The 27679-nt window shown below is 41.3% G+C and overlaps 1 protein-coding gene across 15 annotated transcripts in view; it reads left to right on the top strand.

Moving 5' to 3' along the window:
- LOC147025021 (uncharacterized) overlaps positions 1 to 27679 on the top strand; it is a 291362-nt gene that overhangs the window by 145037 nt on the left and 118646 nt on the right. The window contains exons 1-2 of one of the 15 annotated variants that reach the window (XM_085885578.1): positions 17921 to 18079; positions 18665 to 18722. The exons of the other annotated variants lie outside the window; for them this stretch is intronic. The gene's annotated coding sequence lies outside the window, so the exon portion shown is untranslated. Of the gene's footprint in view, positions 1 to 17920; positions 18080 to 18664; positions 18723 to 27679 lie in introns of those variants that run through there. 15 annotated transcript variants of the gene reach the window in all.

Genomic DNA, 27679 nt, shown 5'->3' on the forward strand with positions numbered 1-27679 from the left:
CCCTCAGCCGGCTTTGTCCGAACCGAGTCGCTGTAACTGACTCGGATCCGGCGTAACCGAGCGGGAGTTACCAAAGCCACGCCGGTCCAAATAACAACTTACGGCACAGACAGCCTCACCATTTCTCAAGCCCGAACATGCTAGGCCAATGCAAGAAAACATGGACAACGAACTGGAACATTTAACGGGATTTATTTACAATAGGGAGGGAGACACAGAGCAGAGTTATCACGAATATGCAGGCAATGTACAATGAACAATCAACACTTATACAATTTCTACTTATAGGACGGTGCCACCACAGACACACACACACACACACACACACACACACACACACACACACACACACACACACACACACACACACACACACACACACACACACACACACACACACACACACACACCAAAAGAAAATGGACCCCACCGGGTCTTTATTCGGTCCTCCAGCCAAGGAGGATAGTTCAGCTGGGGGGACAGAGTCTGGCCGGGTACCTGGCTGCCTTGTGCGGTTACACCGACTTCAACCCACCACGGTGGGACTCGAACCCACGACCCGGAATCCCACGAGCCCAGGATCCTGGCTGCCACGAACGACGGTCGAGCACCACAGAATACCTCCGCCACGACCACAACCAACACGAGCACCAGCACGGCCACCGAGGAACCCCGACAAAGACCGCAGACCAAGACCGCAGACGACGACTGCAGACCAAAAGACCAAAGAGCAAAAAGCCCATACAACTAGGACTACTGCAGACGACAGCTCACCACCTTTCGTATCCTCCCCCCCCAGCCCCCCCCCACGGGTCAAGGGAACCGCTCTGAGGTAACTCGCCTCCGGATTGGACGAGGGGGTTGTCGGGCGATCAGTGGCCTCCCCTTATTGGACGGGCCGAACACTCCAACTGGCTGGGGTGGAATCGGCCCTGAGGTGGAGCCTCCTGATTGGTTCGGTGGGGGGAAATGGTGGCCATCCGTGATTGGAGGAGGTCCGGTGGGAGGGGGCAACGAATACCCTCCCCCCGTGCGTGTCTGAGAACCCAGACGGAACAACCAGGGTAGCACCCTATTCCCCATCCACCCTCGTAGCGGGGAGGGGGGATTTCGGGTCAGCTGTCGGGCCAGCCGCTGTCGATTGGACGAGCTCACGGTGGGTGGAGGGAACTTCACCCCTGTACGTGACACGTTGCATGTGGGCGATGGATGGCGATGGTGCGAAGAACGAAGGATTGATTTATTGGCGTTGGGTATTGCAAAAATCTAACGACAAAGAAACTTTGCAGCGCATACATACAATTCCCTTTAGACATAGGGAGGGTTCTGACTATAAACACATACTTATCGAAATAACTAAACTGCGGGGACTCTGGCTGTTGTGTGCAAATGGCTGCCAGATTCGTAACAGTATCAGCCTCCTCATGGTCGCACTCTAGTTCGTGAACCACACGGACCTCGAATGGTTCCTTGAACTGCAAAAGGTGGCACGAATTTCCATGAGCAAGGTGCACGCAAATGTTTGCAGGTTTGGCGTTCGTCAAGTCTGACCAGTGGGTGAACAGGAATTTGACAAGGCTCACCTTGTTTTCAGAAATGTGCAGATATTTGGGCCACTGAACAGGCAGTCGTTGATTCTGGTCAAATATCTTCACGATCTGTCCACCGCCAGATTCATTCCGTCGCCTCCCGTAATTCTCGATGCCTATTGTTGGGTACGTGTCTGCCACAAGATCAACACGAGAACTTTGGAAATGATGGGCAAGTTCTAACGCTCTGTTGAGGACACCTTCGGCTAAGGAACCAAACGTATCATAGACATTCTTCATCGAATGGATATGTCCCATGAAATCAATGATAAGTGCACCTTCAGGGAGTTTCTCTACCAAACAATTGGGTACAGTGGACTCTATAGCGTGGAGCAATTCTGCCTTATTCTTTTTTGATAAGGACCCGTCATCTGAGGACAGAGGCATAGAATCAGGAGATAATGAATGACTCAGTACCGTATGCATATCGAGACCTTTGTTCTGGGCTATAATCAACATTCGAGTCATGAACTTCCGATCATTTCTCAATGAAATTTCAGATCCCGATTTAGACTTGGTCTTCATAGGCGTTGAAAACGTTCTGAGTTTATTTGCCTTCAGTGGCATGAAAAACTGTTCAGACCGTTCCATCAATCGTTGGGCGATAAAGTCTTGCAGACCTTTTTCGTCAACTTCTTTCATACTTTTCATGTCAGAGCTGGCTTCTGGAGTGGCTACTATGCCGGAACTGATGTTAAAAAGTTCGGGATGGGAACTGTCGAAAGGATTATGCATTGAGCGAAGCAGTGAAATGACGTCCTGGAATGCATTTTCATCTGCTTGAAGTTGCGCCTTGCGGAGTTTCCCTGAAGAATCACCGTCGGTTCTTGTTGCCGCTGTCATACGTTCACACTTGTGAACTATGGCAGCCCTCTCATATTGACTAAGGATCCATCTCTGAGTTGCGCCACGATTCCGAGTCAGTCCGCTCAGTCCGCCGGGCGTCTTTGTGTCCCTATTTATGGTTTGCTCAATGGCCTGGTTACAGGCTATCGATGTGAGCTCACCACCCGTGCGTTGCACGGTCCATTGGCCCGGAATTGAGATGGCCGTACTGATAGTACGATGCGTGTACGGCAGAGCACAAATCTCAACGTAGTACGCTGTTCCATATCTCGCGTAATTCGGGCGGTCATATGCGAAGTACCAAGGTAGCATTTCGCGTAACACCGCGAAGTGTAACTCCCAGTTCGGTTTCCGGGTCGCTCGAAGGAACAAAATAAGTGTCTGTACCATATCGATGTATGTTGACCATAGGTCAAAGGTTGGATGTGTGCATCTCATTCTCGAAATGAAGTCGTTATCGGTTGTAAGCAGACCGCTGAATTCTGAACCATTGGTCAGAATAATGAAGTCAGAACTAGGGAACGAATCATTCATATTACCGATGACCTTGAGAGCGGCTGTTTCATCGTCATCATTCAAAGTATCCAGGAACGCCTCGAACCGAAGTTGCATAAGGGCATCCAACGCTATTTTAATGAGCCTGAATGCTCCGGTTGTACTGGTGTCTATTCATAACTCCAGTGAGAGATCCCTCTGCGACGATCCCAGATTCGATAAAGACGTCTTTGAGGCCGCTGTCCACAAAGCGTTTTCCAATCACAGACAGAAAGGACATAGTTGTGTCAAAGTCTCCCAGACGAACGACAAAATGCCCGAAAAGATCATCATCATCGGTCCATCGTATTTGTTGAACTTTACTGTAAATGGCTTGATCGAAAACCAACACCATGCAGTCAAGCTTCAAACGATCACAAAGATCGGAGCTCCTGTTCAAGATTTCTTTGACCATGGAGAGTTTGGTTGGTGGATGCTCAATAACAGGCAGACAGTGCATAGCTGATTTGTCAAATTTCTTCTGCCTGTTCAGCAAACAGTGAAACGCGCTCCAACTCGGAATCGACGACGGAGAAACGGATGATATTTTACACATGCCATACGCCATCTCCAACTGGAGAGCGGTACAAAATGTCTGTGACATTTCAGAATCATTCGCACAGTCTCGCACTGATTCTGGGGGAAAGGGACCTCTCTTTTGCCATCAGAAAGTACTGCTCTATTTCCTTAATGGGCGGGTTCAATGAACGAATACCTTTTTTCAATGGTTATCTTTGCGTAGTCTCTGGAGATTCACGGACTTTAGCTTGGACCGATATGCCGTTCGTGCGGTGAGTTGTGCCTGCCCCAGACCGAGTCTCCTCTTCGATGTTAATGTTGTCCCACACAGCAATGGTCAGTACAGATTCAGCGAAACCTTTGGGTACTGGCTGTGAAGACAACTGCAATTCAGCAAGACTCGTCTCCAAGGCGATAACCGTATTCGCTGAAGCACAGTGACCCAATCTATTGATTAGTGATAGCAAACGCGCCGAACCAGTCAAATGGCGGATACACATACCTAATGCGAGTGCTTTGGGAGTAAGTTTTTTTTGACCACGCAAAGCCAAGTTGACAATATCTTGATAAATGGCCAAAAGTTTAGATTCGCTTTCACGGTGAGTGGACGCGAAAGTGCCGAGCGTCGGATCGTCCACCGCTAAACCAACGCACCAGGATACGAAATTATACAGTTCGACAGGGACGAAGTTTCTCGCGCTATCGACAGTAAGATCAGCAGATGTCGGATGCCAAGGGCAATCTATCGCGTACACATCCTGAAGTGACCCTTTAACAATCATAGCTGCACTGTAAAGTGTGTACAATTCGTTACCGTCAGGGGCCCTGATTGAATGTCGACTCGCAGGCCGACTCTCGCTCTCGTCCTCACCTTCAGATACCTGAACAGTCGCAGCACTATCGCTTTCAGTCGACTCAGGACTACTGGACTCCCATTAATTGAGCAACATGGTTTCCTTACCCTCACAATAAATGATACCACTCACATTCAGCTTAGAAGATCGGAAACATTTGAGTACAGGGTAATTCCGCAGCAATTTACATTTTAAATATGATGTCCGAGCAAATGCTCCAATGTCTTAGTCCTTGAGCATTCGTACTAGGATACTCTGTAGTTTGGTCAGTCGCTTCACTTTGCCTTCAGCAATGATCTTTTCCTTGCAGCAGAAATCTCTGTAGACAGCTAATGTTGTGTCTGAGGGTCTGGTGCTCGTACTTGCATCGGAGTATAACACCTGAAAAATATATGGTGTGGTATTAAATATCATGCAGATCCCTTCAACAACTACATGAATGTAGGAGCAGGGAAAATTATGCTTTTGACAAGTGGGGTTTCCCCAAAATTAAAAACATTTAAGTGCCTATGTACTCCTAATGTGAAAAAAATCATTAACTAGGGCTTATGTTATGACCAACCTTTGTGTAATCCTTGTAGCATGACCTGTGGTATCTTGCCTCTATTGCTACCATAACTTTATCTTGAATGTTGACTAATATTGTTGTGGGCCAGGGTTCGGTGGCGATAAACGACCACTAGGGGGAGCAGTAGGGTTGTCTCCACTGTACACTCCGGAATTTAGGTCGTGACTCTCGGATAACTCCAAAGGTTACGGGTCACTTAAGGACCATGCTCGCCAATTCTCTGACGTAATGGGGTAGGGTTAATAGCCAAATTTCAATATACCTAAGTACCCACGTCGTCAAATTACCGGGGAAGTCACACCCTCAACGGACTCTGTCAAACCGGGTCGCTCTTGCGACCTCGGTCCGGTGTAACCGAGCGGAATTACCAAAGTCCGTTGGACCCAATGACAACTTACGGCATCGACGGCCTCACTATTTCTCAAGCCCGCACCGTGCTGGGTCAATGGAAGAAAACACGGGCAACGAACTAGAACATTTAACAATTGGGGGTTTATTTATAATGGGGGCAACAATCGGGAAGGGAGAAACAGAGCAGAGTTACAACGAAATAAAATGCAATATATATATATATATATATATATATATATATATATATATATATATATATATATATATATATATATATATATACATATATATATATATATACATATATATATATATATATATATATATATATATATATATATATATATATATATATATATATATATATATATATACAAAGCCTGGTGTTGGCGCAGTGGTTAGGGCAGCGGCTTGGGATCCAAAAGGTCCTGAGTTCAAGCCCCGTTGGGCCACTGAATTAATACACCAGGGGGTTGACTCAGCCTGTCATCCTTCCGAGGTCGGCGAAATGAGTACCAGTATACTGGGCCGGTGTATACCCCGGTTAAAATTGGTGTACCATATCCCTGTGTCGTAAGAGGTGACCAGGGTTGCGTCAGGAAGGGCATCCGGCGTAAAACATGTGCCAAATCACTATGCGGATCATATGGATGATCCGCTGTGGCGACCCCTAACGGGAGCAGCCGAAAGAAGAAGAAGAAGATATACATATTTAGATATATATATATATATATAGATATATATATAGATATATATATATATATATATATATATATATATATATATATATATATATATATATATATATATATATATATACATATACATATATATATATATATATGTGTGTGTGTGTGTGTGTGTGTGTGGCGCCAGTCTGTTAGGTAGAATTGTTTGTGTGTGTGTGTATATATATATATATATATGTGTATATATATAGAATATATATATACACACACACAAACAATTCTACCTAACAGACTGGCGCCACACACACACACACACACACACACACACACACACACACACACACACACACACACACACACACACACACACACACACACACACGAAATGGACCCCGTCGGGTCTTTATTCGGTCCCTCAGCCCAGGAGGGAAAGGCGAGCTGGGGACCAGGGTCTTGTCGGTACCTGGCCACCTTGTGCGGTTAGGCCCACGACTGCACGTGTGGGACCCGTGGTCCGTAGGAGCTTGGATGTCGAGCAGCCGAGACCGCAGACTCGGCGACCACCAAGACCAAGACCGCTTGAACCACGATCGCAGTCGAAAAGCAATCGCCACGATCACTCCTGTACTCTCACGCTCTTCCAAGAGCAAAAATAGCCAGGATGACTCGCGTACTCTCCCTCTGTCCGGTGTGAACACTTCATCTGGCTGGGCGGGGCGCCCTGAGGTAATGAGCCTCCTGATTGGATGATGGGTGGAGTCGGAGCTGAGGCGATGAGCGAAGAACGAAGGGGATTTGTTGGCGATGTAAAAAACCTGACTATAAAAGAAACCCGCAGCACACCTGAAATTAACCCATTCGACAGAGGGACGGGACCCTAACTATAAACACATACTTATCGAAATAACTAAGCTTAGGGACTGCTGTCTGTTTGTGTGCAAATGGCTTCCAGATTCGTAACAATATTTCATCATCATTCAGAAGCTCTTCTGACCGCAAAAGATTTCCTCCTGAAATAATGACAACATTTACAGTGCAGCATTGCAGACAATGAACAAATACACTTTTTCAAGTTATTTTCCAGAATATAATTTTCCAGAATTTTTCATTCAGATAAGCCACAAAATTTATCCTCTGTTTCACAGTCAGAATATAAAAAAATATAAACACTAGTACGAGAATATTACCTGATTCATATTCACATGTAGCCAGCTTTTAATTTGTACGAGTGCCAGTTTTAGACTGTCTGACCCATTTGTCAGGCTGACAAATTAGGCATTCGTATGGTAGAACATGAGGATTCCTTGAGGGTAGTTGTTCTGTAGTGCACCGCCTTGATTTTTGAACTGGTATATCAACAGGATCATCTTCAGACTGCAGCAACCTTTTCTCACAGCGTTGGAATTTGGTCACATCGCAGTAGCTGTAAATGATAACATTCTTTTATTACCAGTCTGAAAGGAGATACTGGAGTTGATGAAACTGTGCTCAGCCAGTGTTCCTGTATTCAGCCCAAATTTTTACGATGGGTGAAATTTTATTACAACTACGAAATGGCCTATTTTATTACGACTCATAACTGTGGTATGATGTGATATTGTTACGAATTTGGAAACCTTGTGCACACAAGCAGCCAGAATCCCCGTAGTTCAGTTATTTAGATAAGTATGTGTTAATAGTTAGAATCCTTCCTTTACTTCTGTCTAAAGGGAATTTCGTATGTGTGCAACGAGTTATTTTCCAGTTAGTTTTTTTTTTTTTTTAACAACAACAACAACTACTACTACATCCTCTACAACAGCAACTATAACAACAACATCCCTCCTTCGCTCCTGCCACCATCGGCCTTCCTCATGCGCATGCGTGCTGAGTACAGACGTGGGCGGGGCTTCCATCGCCTCAGATCGGGGCCCCGCCCCAAAAAAGGGCATGGAGTGTTTCCTCTGCCCAATGAGCGAAGGGCGAGCATGACACGCACGCCCCAGCCAATTGGGAGGTGACCACGAGTCGTCCGACAATCCCTCATCCAATCAGGAGGGGAGTGGCGAGGGAAGTGACCCCTCCCACCTCAGAGGAGTGGAGTGGTGGTTAGGACCAGTGTTGGGCAGACAAGGGTGCGTTCTGCAGGATCGTGGCGATTGCGGTCTGCAGTCTTGGTGGCGATTGCGGCTTTGTCTGGGTCGTGGGTTCGAGTCCCACCGTGGTGTTTTGCGTTGGAGCACTCGAGCTGGGATCTCCGTTCCCGTCCATGGACTCCGAGCTCCACAAGTGCGGGTCCGGTGAAACCGCACGAGGCGGGGGGGTACCCGGCTCTACCGAAAATAGACCCACGAGGTCCATTTCTTTTGCGTGTGTGTGTGTGTGTGGAGGGGGGGGGGCGCCGTCCTGTAAGTAGAATTGTTTAAGTGCCTTGTACATACCTGCATTGCCTGCCTTATATTCGGATAACTCTGCTCTGTGTGCACCCTCCCCGATTATTATTGTAAAATAAATTCCCTGTTAAATGTACCAGCTTGTTTTCTGTGCTTTCCTCCATTGGCCGAAGCATGGTGCGTGTTACAAATTGGTAGGGCCATTCGTGCCATGGATTGTTCATTTGGTCCGGCGCAGCTTTGGTAACTTCCACTCGGTTACGCCGGATCCGAGTCGGTGATAGCGACTCGATTCGGACAAAGTCGGTCGAGGGTGTGGTTTTTTCCCCAGTAGTTGGACGACTTGGGTATTTAGGTGTATTGAAATTTGGCAATTAACCCTACGCCACGCCGTCAAAATATTGGCGACCACGGTCCGCTTGGAGACCCGTGACCTTTCGGACTTATCCGAGAGTCACGACCTAAATTCCGGGGTGTTCGGAGGAAACGACTCTACTGCTCCACCTAGTGGTCGTTTATTGCCACCGAACCCCAGCCCACAACAATATCCCCTCACCGAGCTCTGATCCACTTGCTAGAATATTTGATGACAAGGACGGAAGTATACATGGACTAAATAGTATACATGACCTGTTCATGAATCACTATAAATTCAGGTATATGAGCAGTTTATACTGATTTCAATGAAGCAAATTGATCACAGCTATCATCAGCAAGAAAAGTGTTTGAACCTTTATTCACTCGACACACACACACACAAACACACACACACACACACACACACACACACACACACACACACACACACACACACACACACACACACACACACACACACACACACACACACACACACACACACACACACACACACACACACAAGCATTTAAAGGCCATTTTCCCCGCTAAAGCAGGGGTTAGCCTTGCGGGCCCCATGACAATCTTCTCCACTTTACCCTGTTTTCTGCATCTCCCCTTCTTAATCCCCTTGCCCACATTTCCTCTTCCACGACATTTAGCCAAGTTTTTCTCGGTCTTCCCCGTCCTCTACTTCTGACTACACTCATTTCCAACACTCCTCACCCAGTCACTTTCATCCTTCCTCAACACATGACCCAACCATCTCAACCTGTTTCTCTTCACAACCTCCATCACAGACTCTATTCCCATCATCTTCCGCAAGTCATCATTTGTCTTCCTCTCTCTCAACGATACTCCACACATCCACCGAACCATTCGCATTTCCACCCTTTCCAGCCTTTGTTGCTGCTCCATGTTCAGTACCCATGTCTCACTCCCATAAATCATCATACTCCTCACACATGTAGCATACACCTTTCCCTTCAGCTTCAACGACACTCCCCTCTTTGTCAGCACGCCACTCAGTTCCCGAAACTTCTTCCATGCACATCTCACTCTAGCAACCGTCGAAGAGTCTGATCCTCCTTCTCCATTCAGAATGTCTCCGAGATAGCAAAATGTTTTCACCCCTTCCAGCTTCACACCATCTCCAAGATCCAACTCAACAATTCCTTCATCTGCTGCTCCCTCGATGCACACCTTACACTTGAATGTAGCTGCCACACTGGTTAATGACCCTCTCACCCCACTACATTTTCGATGAACCCATTCAGCACACATTGTACACTGAATGGAGTTCACTCCGACACCCTTCCTGCACACAGCACACGGCCACTTCCCAGTCCTTTCCACCTCACCACATGCTTTACCACTTGCCATCACCTTCGTCTTTCCGATATTCACCTTCAAACCTTTTGCCTCCATACATTCCTTCCACTTGATCATCTTCTCCTTCAGTCCATCCATACTCTCTGCAATCAACACCAGATCATCTGCATACAGCAGCTCCCACGGTAAACCCTCCTTTACCCTCCGAGCCAGCACCTCCATCACAACTACAAATAGAAGTGGACTTAGTACCGACCCCTGGTGCACTCCTACCCTCACCTCAAACTCACCACTGTTCCCATCGTTCGTCCTTACAGCTGTGCGTGCTCTCTCGTACATGGCCATCACTACTCTGATCAACCATTCCTCCACTCCTAACTTCCTCAATGCCCATGCCATTACTTCGCGTGGGACCCTATCAAATGCTTTCTCCAGATCAACAAACCCAAAAAACAACTTCTTCCTCTTCTCCATGTACTTCTCCTGCAACTGCCTTACAATAAAAATTGCATCTGTCGTTCCTCTTCCTGGCATAAATCCAAACTGCATTTCGTCAATCTTTACCTTCTTCCTTATCCTCTTCTCCAACACCCTTTCCAATACCTTCATTCCATGCTCCAATAACTTTATTGCTCTATAGGAGCCACAGTCCAGAGGGTCACCTTTCCCCTTGTACAGAGGGACGAGGGTACTCAGTTCCCAATCCACTGGAATGCGGCCTTCTTTCACCACCAGATTACAGATCTCTGTCATTCTCTTCACACCCCAACTTCCCGCTGCCTTCAACATATCTCCCACAACTCCCGTCGGCCCTCCTGCTTTTCTACTCTTCATTGCTCTTATAGCTTCCTCAACTTCCTTCTCAGTTATCTTCTCTGCTGGTCCTAAAACTTGGTTACTCTCGATGTTTCTATCCCATTCATTTTCTACATTCAACAGCCTTTCCATATATCTCTTCCATCTTCCTTTAATTCCATCTGAATCCACAACAATTTGTCCCACTTCATCCTTCAAGCAACTCACCCCCATCACATCAAATCTCTCTCTCGCTATCTGCTTTGCAATCCTGAATACCGCTCTCTTACCCTCCTCCGAATCCAAGCGTTCTCCAAACATTTTCCTATGGGCCTCCTGCGCCTTTGCAACCTCTTTCTTTGCAGCCTTCTTGGCTTCCTTATAACTTTCATGTGCTGCCTCTTCTTCCACCGTATCCTTTGCCTTTTGCCATTCCTTGAACTTCTTCCTCTTCTCTTCAATCGTCTTTCCAACTTCATCACCCCACCACCATGTTTCCGAGTGCCTCAGTGGTCCTTTTGTCCATCCACATACCTCACCAACGGCTCCCAATAGACTATCTTTCATTGACATCCAACCACTTTCAAGCTCAACCACACCATCTTCAACCATACTCAGCCTCTCTCTTAATGCTTCCTTCACTGTCGCCTCTTTCAACCTCCACACCTTCATCCTCGGTTGGTACTTCACCCGCCGAATTCTCCGCGCACCTTTCACCCTTATATCGCAGACAACCAGGTGGTGCTGCGAAACAGTCTCCTCCCCTGGGATCACCTTTGTGTCCCGGAGGTTTCCCCTATCTCGCTGACGCACCATCAGGTAGTCAATGGTTGTCGTCAACCCACCTGACGTGTATGTAATGAGCTTATTATTCGCTTTCTGGAATTGAGTATTACAGATCAACAAATCAGCTCCATCAGCAAACTCCAAGATCCTTTCACCTTCTCCATTTCTCACACCATATCCATAACCCCCATGGACTCCCTCAAAACCATCTGGACTCCTTCCCACATGTCCATTCAAGTCTCCTCCAACCACAACAACTTCCTCATCTTTCACATTTTCCATCAACTTCTCCATCGCACACCAGAACATGTTCTTCTCTTCATCGCTTCGACCGACCTGCGGGGCATATCCCGAGATGACGTTCACCAAGAGATTTCCGATCACAATTCTCACCATCATCAACCTTTCACTCACTTTAGTCACACTCACTACACTGTCTACAAACTCCTCAGAAAACATGACACCAACACCATGCACGCCTTCCGGGCACCCTTGCTACATAAACTTGTACTTCTGCCCCTGCCTTCCCTTCACCATTCTCACACCACTTCCCTTCCACCGTGTCTCCTGCACACAACATATGTCCACTCTTCTTCTGACCAATGTTTCAACCACTTCTCCAGATCTCCCTGTCATTGTCCCTACATTCCATGTACCAAACCTCAGAAACCGATCTCCACGTGGGGCATCAGACGATTGGTCGTCATAAATGGAAAAATTTCCTCCCTTGCTTCGATCGGGTTCCCCACCTTGAGTTTTAACGAGAGGGGGTGAGGACCCCCACGGGGTACTTTGGGCTGTACCCTGCCCATCAGTTGTACTCATCATGGTTTACTTTTGAGGCGATGTTTTTATGGCCGGATGCCCTTCCTGACGCCAACCCTTTTAGTCGCCTTTTACGACACGCAGGGATACGGTGTACCTATTCTGACCGGGGTACACACCGGGGCTTTATTCACTCGACAATCATAGTAAATGCTGCTGTGCTCCCTGATGCTAATGTTTATTAGCTGGGCGAGCGGGGCCGCCCTGAGGTAATGAACCTCCTGATTGGATGAGGGGTGGAGTCAGAGCTGAGGCGATGAGTGAAGAACGAAGGAGATTTGTTGGCAATGTAAAAAACCTGACTATAAAAGAAACCCGCAGCACACACATGAAATTAACCCATTAGACAGAGGGACGGGACCTTATCCGAATTACCTACCATTTGTAGCAGTTCTGATGATAGCCAAACTCGCCAACGGGTCATTCAAAATGACTGCAGCGTTTTCAACTGCAATATCACACTCGTAGTAGGTGAGAACACTCCATCGTTTGGTGCACTCACTAAATTTCGTCGAAGAAACAGCCGAAAATGGAGTTATTTTGCCCTTTTCTGTCGTCAAAATGTGACACACGCAACGCCTCTCTATGGGCGCAGCCATCTTGCACCTGGCTCCTCGTGGAGCACACATATAGCCAGCTGCACACCAAATGTACCTGATGCCGAGGTTGTACCGAAATGGCTGCCTGGAGTCAGATAGCTGAACTGAGGCCTAAAGCGGTAAATTTAAACCCTGATTGTGGGCGAACATGCAACTTTCGAGCCTGGGGACAAGTGGAATATTGTTCAGCGCATTAAAAATGTATAACCTTGTAAAAATCAGGTTGCCCCGAGAATACACGATACAGATTTCAGGCGACGGTCGACATGGGGTGGCAGCCACGTTGGGAAAACGGAAAAAAATTGGACCTCTGTATCTCCGAAACCGCACCATGGAAAAAATTGAAACTTGTCATCTGGCAACTACTCTGTAAGGGGAATAAGAGTGATTTGACTCTGACATCATCGGTTATGTGGTATCCTGGTCAAAATTCGACACGTAAAACCCTACATTTGATCAGTAAGAATATTTGTGAGGTTCATCAAGGAATAGATTGGTCGACAGAAATTTTTCTTATGACGTCATCATTCATGTGGTTTGGCAGCAATATTGTTTTTTTTTTTTTAAAGGAAAAAAATCTTCTCCAGAACCGCTTTAATTATCGAAGTGAAACTGCACATAAATGATCGATTAGCCATGTTGAACAAAGTTTGATAACTATGACGTCATTGGTCACATAGTCTGGCAGCCATCTTGGATTTACCCGAAAACTTTTAAAAACCTTCTCCAGAACAGCTGGACAGATTGAGGGGAAACTTAACACACCTATTATCCATGCCTTAGTTTGACTAAGGTGACAGAATAATTGATGTCCCGTGGTTTGGTGGTCATATTGTATTGAAGAGAAATATTAAATCTTATTTTCTCTGGAACCACTTATCCGATTGAAGCAAAATTTACCAAGTATCACCTAACAATATAGCTGCATACAGTGTGGAAATGATGTTGTCGTAGGTCATTTGGTGTGTCAGCCATATTGGATAGAAAAACAAACCTTCGCCGATCAAAACGAAACTTCACACATGTGATCCTGTACAAAATCATGGGAAGAGTCCAAATTTTCATTGCCACAGATCGTGTAGTTTAGCTGCCATGTTAGTTTGAAAACCTAAAATTTAGAAACCTTTTTCTCCAAAACTGCTTCACAGATCAACATGAAACATATTACGTGACATGGAGCAAGGGCAGTAGATCACAACTGCAAAGTTTATCATTGATCATTGTAGCGGTTTCCAAAATAATTTTTTTAAAGATTTTTCTTGAAAGCAATGTGCCTGCCACACCATGTGACTGATGACGTCATTTTTAAGTCAAATGTATTCAGCAAGCGCATTGGATCATAAATGAAAAGTATAGTATTGGAAGGTTAAATGGTTTCAGATAAATAATTCTTTAAATATTCCCTTTAAACCAATGTGGCTGCCACATCATGCGACTAATGAGGTCATTATTAAATAAAATATTTACGGCAGCAGTAGTGGGTCATCACTGTAAAGCCTCCCATCGAAAGGCTAAGGGGTTTCAGAGAAATATATTTTTTTTACTATGATCGACTCGGCATGGGGATTATTTGTTGAAAATTTCAACATCATCGGTCACATGGTCTTGCAGCCATGTTGGACAAAAAACCTTATCCGATCAATGCAAAACTCCAAAGTTGTAATCGGCCACCCATTCTAAATTTGATTTGAAAAGAGGACGTCGTGGGTCAGATGTCCGATCAAAGCAGGGTTGTATCGAGGCAGGGCGGCATGGGTTTTTTTCACCATAGAAATTTCACGAAATTTTAATCATAGATGCGACGACTCAAGTAGAATGTTTTTGTGATAACTATAACATCAAAGGTTACGTGGTGTGGTGGCCATTTTGGAAAAAAAGAAAAACTTTGGACCTTTGTATCTCCAAAATTGCTCTATGGGAAAAATTTGAAACTTGGCACATGTGAAGTACTCCCCATGAGAAACAAGTGTGATTTTTTTGATGATGTCATACATGGCTTTGTTATGACATCATAATTGCATATGTCAAACGCTTTATCCGATTGGTATGAAAATTTTTGAGGGTCATTTCGGGCTGAATTGTAAATGGCAAAAAAATTGATGATGTCATCAGTCACATGGTTCATCAGCTATATTGTTTTTAACAAAAAACCTTCAAAAATCTTCTTCTCTGTCATGGCTGAACAGATCGAGGCAAAACATTACAGGTATGATCACCTATCCATGAGGAACAAAAAGTTCTCTACCTATGATGTCATAGGTCACATGGTTTGGCAGCTATGATTTTTTTGAAGAATAAACATTTTAAAATCTTCTTCTCTAGGACGGCTTGACAGATCGAGGGGAACTTCACTTACATGTTCCCCAAGCCTTGGGGATACCAGGGTGTTCACAAATAATTAATAGGTCACATTGTCTTGCAGCCATATTGGTTTGCATGAAATTCTTTAAAAAAATCTTTCTCTTGAACCGCTTCATCAATCGATGTGAAACGTCACAGTTATGATCTCATAGACATGTGGAATATATGTTTTAAATTTCAACCTGATCAGACGCTTTGGTCTGGCAGCCAGAATTATTTAATATTTTAAATCTGGATTCAGGGATTTAACTCAAACTTGGAAGAAGTATGTCTAATGATGTAATAATGTGGGCGGAGGCATACCAGTGATGTCGTGACGTCGAAGGTTGTCGTTCTAGTTTATGTTTCATTTAAATGAGGTAACCAGTATGAAGTATTTTGTGGTAAATATATTTCTGGATGAATGTTTTTGACATATTTACATGAAACAAAATTAAGGTTTTAAAATATATTTCCATTCCCGAATTATGAAAAATACACTGTTACATTATTACACAACTAGCAGCTACAACCCGTCGCTTCACCAATGGGAATATTGAGGGAGGAAGAGAGAGGAGGGAGGGGGAAGCAATGAGGGGGCACAGGAGGGTGGGGGAGCTGGGAGGGGGTGAGGAAGGAATGGCAAGGTGCTCGGGAGAGCGCCATCTCACCGAACTTTGCTATACACTCTGGGAAGGGGGGTGGGGGAGTGGTGTGTCGGAGGGGGTTTGAGAGGAGCTAAGCATGAGGGGAGGGTTTCTTGACTTGGGTTTGGTAGTGGGATTTGTGGACTTGTGGAGGAGGGGGGGGGCAGTCCAGGATTGAACAAGATGGGGGATGTTAAAACAGCACGCGTAGATCACCCAGAGATGTCCATGGAGGATAGAACGGGAGGGGATTTGGGAGGAGGGAAGTGTAATGGGAGGAGAAGGGAAGGTGTTTTGATGGGAAGGGAAGGCAGTGTGAGGGGAAGGGAAGGTAAGGCAGCGTAAGGTGAAGGGAAGGTGGTGAGTGGAGGGGAAGGGAAGGCAGCACAAGGGGAGGGGAAGGCAGTGTGAGAGGAAGTGAAGGCAGCAAAAGGGAAGGAAAGGCAGGATGAGGGGATGGTAAGGGAAGGGCATCCAAAATGCGTCCAAACAGCAAAAAAAATTTTAACTGCCAGTTTCTATATAAAACTGGGTGGGAGCCTTAAAAACCCACACTATCGAACCTGGCAAATTCAAGACTAAACTGTCAGTCCTGAGCAGTCCCATTGGGGGGGGGAGAGAGAGAGAGAGAGAGAGGTTGAGAGAGGTTGAGAGAGGTTGAGAGAGGTTGAGAGAGGTTGAGAGAGGTTGAGAGAGGTTGAGAGAGGTTGAGAGAGAGCGATAGAGGATAGACAGGAGTAGGGTGGATATACTGGTTCTGGCTCACTTTTCCCCATGTAAATGAATGGGGGATTTTCAGCGATTCCCTTTTTTTTTCTCTAAAAATAAACCCCCTTTTTATCCCAAGGTATATTTATTTGTCTCCCCTTTTAACCTGGAGGTTGAACCTCATTGAATTGAACACCTGGGGGTTGAACAGCTCACTCATTGAACCTAAAAAGATTTGTTCATTCTCAAATTCCTTCAATAGTTTAATTTTCTTTGCACAATAATCCCCATCTAAAATATTGAAAAACAAAACATTTGAATCTTTATATTTTTTAAGATACCCCTTTTGTGCCATTACGAAATGATAAACTTCTCTTAATGATCTCATCTGGCCACCGCCCAAGTTGCAAATCATTTTTGTGTATAAACCACGCCATAAAAAAGTTTTGTTTCAAATGTTTTCAGTTCATGCCGTGAAAATGAGGAAGTTTTTTTTTGACACGGTCGTGCTGTGGAAAGAAAAACAGGAACTATTCTGTGAGACAAGGTCTCGTGTTTATATTTTATCTCGGAACACGAACTGAAAACCTGTTTAATCAAAACCATTTTAGGGCATTTTCAGTATGTTTTGAAAATGATTCATATAATCGCCCAGTTATTTTCCAAGCTGCTCACCCGAAGTGTCATTTCCTGTGGCTACACCCAATGATTAGGTAATTTCCTCATGTCTTATAAGTGATTCGCCAGACAAAGTTTCTGCCAGACGGGATTTTCATTTTTACAACTGAGACATGAGCGATCTTTCTTCCGCGAACAAAACAGCTCAACACAAAGTTGGTAAGTTGGTTCCTCTTTGAACGATGAAGCAATTGATTATAAATTAAATCGTGATAATTCTGATATATATATATATATATTTTTTCTTGTCAGGTCCTTGGAAGAAGAGCAGTTTACATATCACGACGAGGTGCATGAAATTAATGCTCTTATTGAAGAGGTCAATCATCTTAGAAGAGAATTGAAAAACATTTTTAAAGACTGACACGACGTCTTATCACGGCCCAGAGACATGGACTCGCTCTCTTCCGATGAACAAAACAGCTCAACACAAAGTTGGTAAGCCTGTGTATCGGTTCCTCTTTGAACGATGAAGCAATTGATTATAAATTAAATCGTGAAAATGCGAAAACATATATTTTTTCCTGACAGGTCCTTGGAAGAAGTGGAGTTTACATATCATGATGAGGTGCATCAAATGAATGCTCTTATTGAAGAGGTCAATGATTTTAGAAGAGAATTGAAAAACATTTATAATGACTGGTACGAAGTCTTATCACGGCCTCTGATCTCGAATGAATTAAACCAATGGTGAGACACGTGTGTGTGTGTGTATATATGTGTGTGTGTGTGTGTGTGTGTGTGTGTGTGTGTGTGTGTGTGTGTGTGTGTGTGTGTGTGTGTGTGTGTGTGTGTGTGTGTGTGTGTGTGTGTGTGTGTGTGTGTGTGTGTGTGTGTGTGTGTGGGTGTGTGTGTGTGTGTGTGTGTGTATATATATATATGTGTGTCTATGTGTGTGTATGTGTGTATATATATATATGTGTGTGTATGTGTGTGTGTGTGTATATATATATATATATATATATATATATATATATATATATATATATATATATATATATATATATATATATATATATACACACGTGTGTGTGTCTGTGTGTGTGTATATATATATATATATATATATATATATATATATATATATATATATATATATATATATATAGATGTATGTGTGTGTGTGTGTGTGTGTGTGTCTCTTTCCCTGTCTGTTTGTCTCTCTCTATCTCTCCCTGTCTGTCTCTTTGTATCTCTCTCTGTCTGTCTTTCTACCTACCTCTCTCTGTCTGTCTCCATCTATACCCTTGACTTATTATTTTTTTTTTTTTTCAGCACTATCACACAACATCAGCTGTTGAAGCAATCTTGTACAACACATGATTTTCTGGAGGTAAATGTTTCTGAATTATTATTTAGTTATTTTTTTTATTAATATCACTCTCTCTTTAGAATGTCGTCTTATGTTGGTTGCATCATTAGTTTGGACGCGGTTTTGCCAGTACACTGGAATTCATTTTATTGGTCTTGAAAGAATGACAGGCTCCTGGTGTGTTAATTCAGTGGTCAACGAGGCTGACTCGTATCATATTACCATGTAATTATCTTTATAAAACCTAGTTATTATCCACTTTTTGTTTCAAAACAGAATATGGTGTCTGAGTTTCGAAATCACAAGACATCTGAAGAAGATTGCTGGGAAAGATTATACATTCTCGCAAATGAATATTTAATATTTTCAATATTAATAAATTATATTTGTTTTGTTTACAATTACTTGATTTTGAATTTCAAGAAGAGGATCAAGACATGAAGGAGGGGGGGGGGTGGGGGGGGGGGGGGGGGGGTAGGTGCGCTCCCCCAATGACCCATCACCCCCTCATCCCATCCCTCCCCTCCACATGTGTGTGTGTGTGTGGGGAAGGGTGGGGGTGGGATGAGGGAGGTGGTGGGTCAAAGGTGGGGGCGCACAGGGGATGAGGGGTGGGGCTTGTGTGGGCGGGGCTTGTGTGGGCGGGGCTTGTGTGGGTGGGGCTTGTGTGGGTGGGGCTTGTGTGGGTGGGGCTTGTGTGGGCGGGGCTTAAGTGGGAGGGGCGTGTGTGGGCGGGGCTTGTGGGAGGGCTTTTATGTGGACAGGGTTTATGTGGGCAGGGCTTATGTGGGAGGGGTTTATGTGGGCAGGGTTTATGTGGGCGGGGCTCCGGTGGGGCGCATGTGGGAGGGGTGAATGTGGATGAGGTTTGTGTGGATAAATGGATGGGTGGATGGGCGGATGGGTGGAGCCTGTGTGGATGGGTGGATAATTTTTTAATTAAATAAACATGTTGTGTGTGGGGAACTAATTAACTAATCACTAATTATGTGAATATGATGAATATGGGTGGAGCTTGTGTGGGGTTTGTGTGTGTGGAGCTTGTGTGGGGTGGAGTTTTTGTGTGGAGCTTGTGAGGGGTTTGTGTGTGGTGGAGCTTGTGAGGGGTTTGTGTGGGGTGGAGTTTTTGTGTGGAGCTTGTGTGGAGCTTGTGAGGGGTTTGTGTGGGGTGGGGTTGATGTGGGCAGGGTTTTTGTGGGGTTTGTGTGGGGTTTATGTGGGTGGGTTTTGTGTGGGTGGAGTCAAAAAGGGGTGGAGTCAAAAAATTTCAATTTATCTTTGTCTTTTGTAAGTCCTGTGAATAAAATGAACCTAAAATCTCTTCCCCTTCCAAATCATATATCTTATAAGTCCAAGGAACCGTATCTATTACATCAACAATTTTAAAAAGCTCGTTCGTCCATCTTTTAATATAACCCTTTTCAAAATGAGATTTCCACCTATATATTCTTACGATATCACCAACTTTGAACTTAGGTTTTCTGACATTAATCTCTTTTTCATATTTTAATTTTGTAAATGTCTCTGATGGTTTCATATTTGTTGACGTGTGAATCGTGTCATTATACATATCCACAATATCCTGAATAAAAGATGACCATTGTTGTGAACCGAGTTGTGTGAATTTTTTATATAGTCTCTCTTTTAAGGTACGATTAAAACGTTCAACAACAACTGCCTTCCCTTCATTAAAGGTACTGTATAATGTAATACTGTTATTTTTTAGAAAATTCATAAATGTCTTGTTATAAAACTCTCTACCCTCATCAGTCCACAATTTTTTAGGTTTTCTCTTACTTTTATTAAATATCTGTTGAAAGGCTAACATAAGAGTATAACCTGTCTTGTTTTTTAATGGTACAACCCATACGTATCTACTCCTCAAATCAATAACGGTTAAAGCATACTTGTACCCCTTATCATTATTGAGTTCAATCAAATCAGCAGACCAGATATAATCAACTTCCTTGGAATAAACTTTCCTTCTCTGAAACTTTGTGAATATTGGTTTATGTAATTCATCAGCTAATTGCTCTTCAGTCTTAATGACATCATTAGAGCCTATAAGTTTTTTGAATTTCCAAGTCCAAGTTTCAATTTAGCACTGATCATCTTCTTCACAATGAACCGATCAACTTTTTCTCTCAAGGTTGGATTTTGTATCAGAGACAAATTATACAACATTTCTCTATCGGCTTCATGCTTTTATTCCAACGTTGTGGTATTCCCATAATCAATATCGTGTCTCATGCACACTTCATCAACTCTATTGATAGGCTTACTCCAGGATTTAGGATTGTCTGTCTCATCTAATCTTTTATCCAAGTTTGTGCCTGGACCACAGAAAGAATACCCTGGAAGATGTAATTCCCCTCGTATTCCAGTAGTTGTAAATTTACTTCCTGATAAAAACTTTTGTATATCTCCTCCTCGTTTGTGTTTGGAGATAAATTGATTTTTTTTTGAACCACACACCGAACATATACCTTTTTGTATAACCCTGTTATTTTTACTTTTAATATATGAAATATTTTTAGTATTAGTTTTCTTTTTACATTTGAGACAATAACTCATTCATTTATGTGAAAAATTCCTGCAGAGTGCAAAAACCTTTTTAGTTTCCAACATGCACATTTGAATCTTAATTTTTAAAACATAAAGAATCCTTAGAAATGCCTTCACTCTCTCCTCCATTTATTTAAGAAAAAAAAATAAAAATGAAAAACTTGAATTAAAATGAATATCTTGTCGATGTCAATAGTCTTGAAGAAAATATTTCAAATAGACTTGTCAATTCTTTGTTTTCCTCCTCGGTGGGTTGAGTTATTTTCTGTAATACCACCAATCTTTTTTTAATCTCACTGGTTTCCATATTTTGATATTTATTCATTCTCTCTCTCTTTCCTCCCTCACCTCCCTCTCTCTCTTCTCTCTTTCCTCCCTCTCTCTTCTCTCTCTTCTCCCTTTCATCCCTCTCTCTCTTCTCCCTTTCATCCCTCTCTCTCTTCTTCAACTCCTTCCTCATCCCTTATTATCCTTGAATCGCTTACACCCCATAGAATATCATACATATATTCATCAGGATTTCTTGTTATTCCTGTATCCAAAATAATTTTTTTTACAACAGGAAACCAATAAAATTTCTTTTGAATTTCTAAAAGAGCCTTACCTTTTCTTAACTTTATAATTTTTTCATTATTTAACATTTTCATTAAATCTAAAGTTGTCGGTTTATCAACATCAGCATAATGCCAATCTTTTATTGAAAATACCTCATTCTTATGTTGTAGAACATATTTATTAAAATACTGAATACCCTTTTCTTGAAGGTATGCTTGGACACAGAAATGATAATTTTCTTGAAGCATTCTTTCCAGCATTTATGTATTAGAAATATATGTTAGAATAATATTATGGCACGAAACACCTCCCCATCTTCCCATAGTTAAATCATTTTGTATTTCCTTACTTATTATATATAATCCTGTTTTTTCTGTTTTCATGAGATAAACAAGTGCAAAACCATTATTATATTTACCCTTATTAAATTCTTTTATTTGTTGTTTACAAATGGTGGCCCCACAAAACTCATTCTCGATACCAAGTGGATAATATTCTTCCTGACGAGACTGATTTAATTGTTCCAGGTCTTCGAGGTTAATTTTAAATGACCAATTATACCCTAAATCATTCATATCATACCCCCATTGTTCTATTCTCATACAAACGATACGCCCTTCTTTATAAAAATTTATTTTAATTCGAACTGTGAATTCTGTATGACCTGGAGATAATATCAACACTTCTGTATCTTTGGAATACACGGCCGTTTTATTTAAGGATATATATTGTGATAAATCGCTTAATCTCACCAAGTCATTCGCGTCAGTCGGGCTTGGATAATTTTTTAATTTATAAGCATTTTTCATGTTAATATTTTTAGTCATATTATATTTATGTCGTTCAGCCTGTGCCTTTGTGTAATAATTTGATAAATCAATATCCAGTTCTTGAGATACACCAAAGATAGAACCATCTTTACCAACATAAGTCATTTATATTAGATTAAAAATAATATCATAAAAATTTTTTATTTTTGTTGAGTTGAAATAACACATATAGACATAATTGACCACAACACTTGGAATTTAATTCTTGGACTTGAAATGTTTGATAAACACCATTCTGTAAGAATTTTATGACTTCAACAGGTGGTGGAAGACCAAAACTATCAAAATAATATTTGTCTTGACTATTAAAAATACAAACCCAATGAGAACCGTTCCCATTATTATCTTCTAAGTTCATAATAATATTATTTGTATGTTTCGGCACATTTGTTAATTCATCTCTCATACAAATAACCACATTATGAATTTTTAATTTCTTACAATATTTGACAAGTTGTAAATTTGATGTTGTATTCTTTCCAAATTCTTTCAACCACTCATCAATGCTCATTTATTTATTAGAAAGATATAATCCATTACCTCTTTTCGTTAATTTTACACCTGCTTGTGCTATAGAAGAAAGCATATCTCCAACTAACAATCTCGCTTTATCAGGCAGACCTTCAAGTTTTTCAGCAAAATCTACAATTACACCACTTCCACTAATTTGTTTCTCCAACTCTTTGTTATGTCTTTCCAATTCTTTTTGAGCCTGGAGTTGAGCCTTCCTTTCGTTGGCAGTTTTCACCGCTGTTGAAATACCACCCGTCAATGCTCCAACTGCACTTAAACCAGCAAATAAATGAATTAGAAATGGGAGAAATCCTCCACTCGTCTCTCTTATTAAATATTTTTTCAACATTGGTTTTGTCATTTTAATTTTAAGTGAGCCAGTGTCATTCAAGATTTTAACCTGTTCTCTTGTGAGCAAAACATCAATTCTTACTGCTCCTTTTCTCTGAATTGTATTAATGTTAATCGTACAAGGCTTTTGATTTTGAACACAAGATGATAGTTTATGAAGATTGATTTGATTAACATATACCCCAGTTGGTACTTTGCCACTCATTTATTTAACAAAAAATTATGTGAGACTAATCATCACACCATTATCTGTTTTAATCTGCAATTCTGTTTCTTCCAAAAGCAAACAATATGTATCAACTTCTTCACTCTCTCCTCTTTCAATGTCAAGGGAAGTATCCACTCGATTAGACTTTATAGTTTCCTTTTGAGCGCTCAGGTCAAACGCATAGATTGTATACAAACTTTTAAATGCTGTCATATCCAAAATAGGTTCTTTATTTCCATTAATTTCACACACCTTTTGGTAAGACTTGTATGCTTCAGCAAAATCATTTTTTCCCCAATTAATTTCCAATCTATCTCGTGGATAAAATGTTCCATCTAGAGAAACGCGAAGTTGTTTCACCTTAGCATTATCACTCAATGCATTATTCTTATCAGTCGCAGTATCACCATCTGGCTTTTTAAAAATGATCCACAGATATCGTGGCTTTCCTTCCAGAACACCCAAATTCCACGTGTAAGTAGTTTGGTTGAGTTTAACGTGTTGACATCTTCTTTTGAGGTATGATACACTGAGTGGTTTCTTTGAGTTAAGTCTTCGATTCAACATCTCTTCTGTTTTAAGATTAGGAGTATATTCACTGATATACCAACTCATTTCCTCAATTACAAATTTATTCTGATCACCAAAAGCACTACCAACACCAAAAAGCAATCGATTTTCATTATCATTCCTTTGTAGTTGAAATCTAATTTTAAGACCATACAGAACTTTATCATGATCACAAAATCCAAATATACCTTTAAGAGGAACTGCCACAGTAAAACTATTTTCTGCTTTTGTATCATCATTATACGCTCCTTTCCTTTGAGTATATCCAGGGTCTGTGTTTGTTCCCGTTGACATATCAGGAATAAAACCTTCGACAGACCCCTTTCCCATTCTATCACTGAATGTATAGAGTGTAAATTTCATCATTTCAGATACAGCAGAGACATAATCAACCGCTTCAACTTCTTGTGTTCCAATATACAAACGCACACTATCAAACATTTTCCAGAAGAAATCATTTACAAGTGTAGCGTTTGTGTTATTCCCAGCTTTAGTGAATTTAAATTTACACAACAAGAAACTTTCGGAGAGATTCAAATAGGTTTGTTGATTATTTATTTCAAAACTTTTTGTACCATTCGTATTCCAGTCTGTTCCAGTTATTGCATTTACCTTGAAGTAATCTTCTTTTTTAGTGGAGTTTGAGATAATAATAGTATCATCCAAATCATAGATACTATCAATTGCTTCCATACTTGTATTTATTTAGGAAAAAAGATGTTAAAACTTTTGAAACCCTGATCCAAGTATTTGAATTATTTTCTGTCGTTCTTGGGGGACAACTGAGTTTTGCCTTTCTTAATTTCTTTTATTGCTTGTAATTTATGAGATTCCTTCTGGGCATCTTTTATGCTCTTTACAGCACCTGCTACATTTCCCACAGCAGAAGCAGTTGAACCAATTAGATCTTTATGTTTAAGAATAGTTGAACCAATACCCATGAGAGTATCAATTATCCCATCTCCTCTAAATTGATGTCCAACACCCCTTTGTCTCTTAGGTTTATAGTATCCTCTACCAAGATACATACCTTCACCCTTGTAGTATGGGGAAAGGAACATCCCATCCCCTGTAATTATTTTATATTTTCCCAACTCGTGTTTCCTCACAATAACCATCGTATTTATTTATTGGAAAACTTCACGTAGGTGAATTCTGATGGATATAACTTCTCCATTAAAAGAAATCACACGATTATCTTGGTCGGTTATCCTAAAATTTACTCTGTGTATGGTTTTTCCTGACACAGGGAGATAAACCAATTTTTTAGGTTCCATATTGAATTTATAACCAATTGGGGTTGAGTATGCGCTGAATGAAAATATTACATTTGTTTTTTTTCCATCATTATAAGCACCATCAATCAAATCACAGTGAATTAACACCGAATTTATTCCTGAGGATATTTGAATGACATCACTGTAAAACGTCCCATTAGTTTCAATCTTTTTTGAGGAGAAACCCAATAACTCTCGAAATGAATTATCAATTGTGAAATCAACCTTGTAGTTATTTTTAACTTTAATCGTTGATTTTGAAGTATGTTTTTGAATGTCTATAACAATATTTTTTGGTTCATCACCCTGTTCTTTCATAAGACGAGCAATTTCGGAAGATATTTGAGAAATCTCAAAGCTCCGGGTGAGACTGTTATCGTTTTATATCCACTTCCGGGATTATAACTAAACTTGTCATTTTTATCGGTTATATTAAATAAGGTATTATAAGTTTCCATGGACAATAAAGATGCCTCATATTCTTTTGTTGGGTCAAGTTGTAGTGGGTATGGGAATGAAGATGTGTGGTCGCTTGTTGTGAAATTGAAACTAAGGATTGTGCTTCTCATCTTATTTAATATGAGATAAAATGTCTTTATATTGATTTTTATTAATTATTTTCATGTTCATCAACTGGTCTAAAATGGCTGATGCTTCATTAAAACAATTGTTATTTCCAGCCTTCTTACTACCGAACAACAATAACAGTCTATTAACTAATTGCGATGGGTCATTTGGAAGAAAACTAACACCTGAACCAAGGATACTTAAAGCCTGTATAATGTGTTTCTCCTTCTCATTCTTCCTACTTTTACCAGAAAGAATAACCTTATAATTTAGAGTGTTCATCAGATCAATATATACTCTATCATCATTATTTTCCATATCCAATGGTTTATCAATATACTTTGATTCATCCCTCACAGTTGAACCTTGTCTTCCATCTTTTGTGAGAAGAAACATTAATCTCGGAGTTAGTTTAACAGGGGGTTGAGCAGAACCCAAGAACCTTAATTCATCATTAAATATCAATACCTTTTCTTGAAGAAGATGAAATATTGCTGGTTGTTCTGTTGGAATGAGTCCTGCTTTAGTTTTTGAATCCGCTGAATATTCATTGTTTTGAAGAGCATTCACAATATAATCAGGGGGTTGATTCATCTCTTCCAGTTGTTGAAATAAACCTTCATCATCATATACCTTTAATTCTCCTAAATGTTCTAATTCTTCCTCCGTCATTTGATCAAAATCTTTTAACATTTGAAGTTTTTTAGGAGTATATTATACTGTGGGAACTGTGGAAACATCTTTCATTTTTTCTTGGGAAGTTTTTAAAAGTGGTTTAAAAAATTTATCTTGTTTTCTTTCAAATGCTTCTTCGCCCGTTAGTTTTTGTCTGCATTTCTTCTTTATGTCTTCCTGCTGTTTTACAACTTTTGAAACCAACTCTTGATGTTCCTTAAATCTTCTTGCTCTTTCTTTTTCATCCATTTATTTATTGTAAAATATAATTTAATGAATTGTAAAGATCAACAGGGAAATTTTCCTTTTCTTCATCATTCAAGTAGATGTGTTCAAATAAATCCTTTTCTTTAAATATTTCATCAAATTCTTTATTAACATTAATGCGAGTTGTAATTTCTTCTTCGCTAATACTTGCATCTCTGCTTTTCATACGTTTGCATTGAGTTTCTTCATCAACATCAAAACCGAATGATAAAATCTTCACTCCGCTCAGATGTTTAATAATTTGTCTCGTTCCTTCTGGATTAGTTTCTAATATCCCAACACCACCAGATTTTAGTTTCCTTAACTCACTCTTACAATGTGAATATTTTGTTGTACCAAGAGAAACCTCCTCAAATATTTGACCTTCATTCCTCAATCGCATATGTTCCTCCACTGAAATATAGTGATAATCTTCACCTTTTACTTCTCCAGGTCTTATTGCTCTCGTTGTTGTTGAAACAATGCGTATCACGGGGTGTTTTTCAAGTAAATTTACAATATTCTCATTTGTACTACACAAGAACCTTGATTTATTAAATTTTTTTCCAGAAGCAGATTTACCCACAAGATTTACAATAATAGTTGTCATTTATATATGTA

The sequence above is a fragment of the Eptatretus burgeri genome, chromosome 6 (genome assembly GCF_056783735.1).
Source record: "Eptatretus burgeri isolate ZD-2024b chromosome 6, Ebu_testis_v1, whole genome shotgun sequence".
Classification (NCBI taxonomy): domain Eukaryota; kingdom Metazoa; phylum Chordata; class Myxini; order Myxiniformes; family Myxinidae; genus Eptatretus; species Eptatretus burgeri.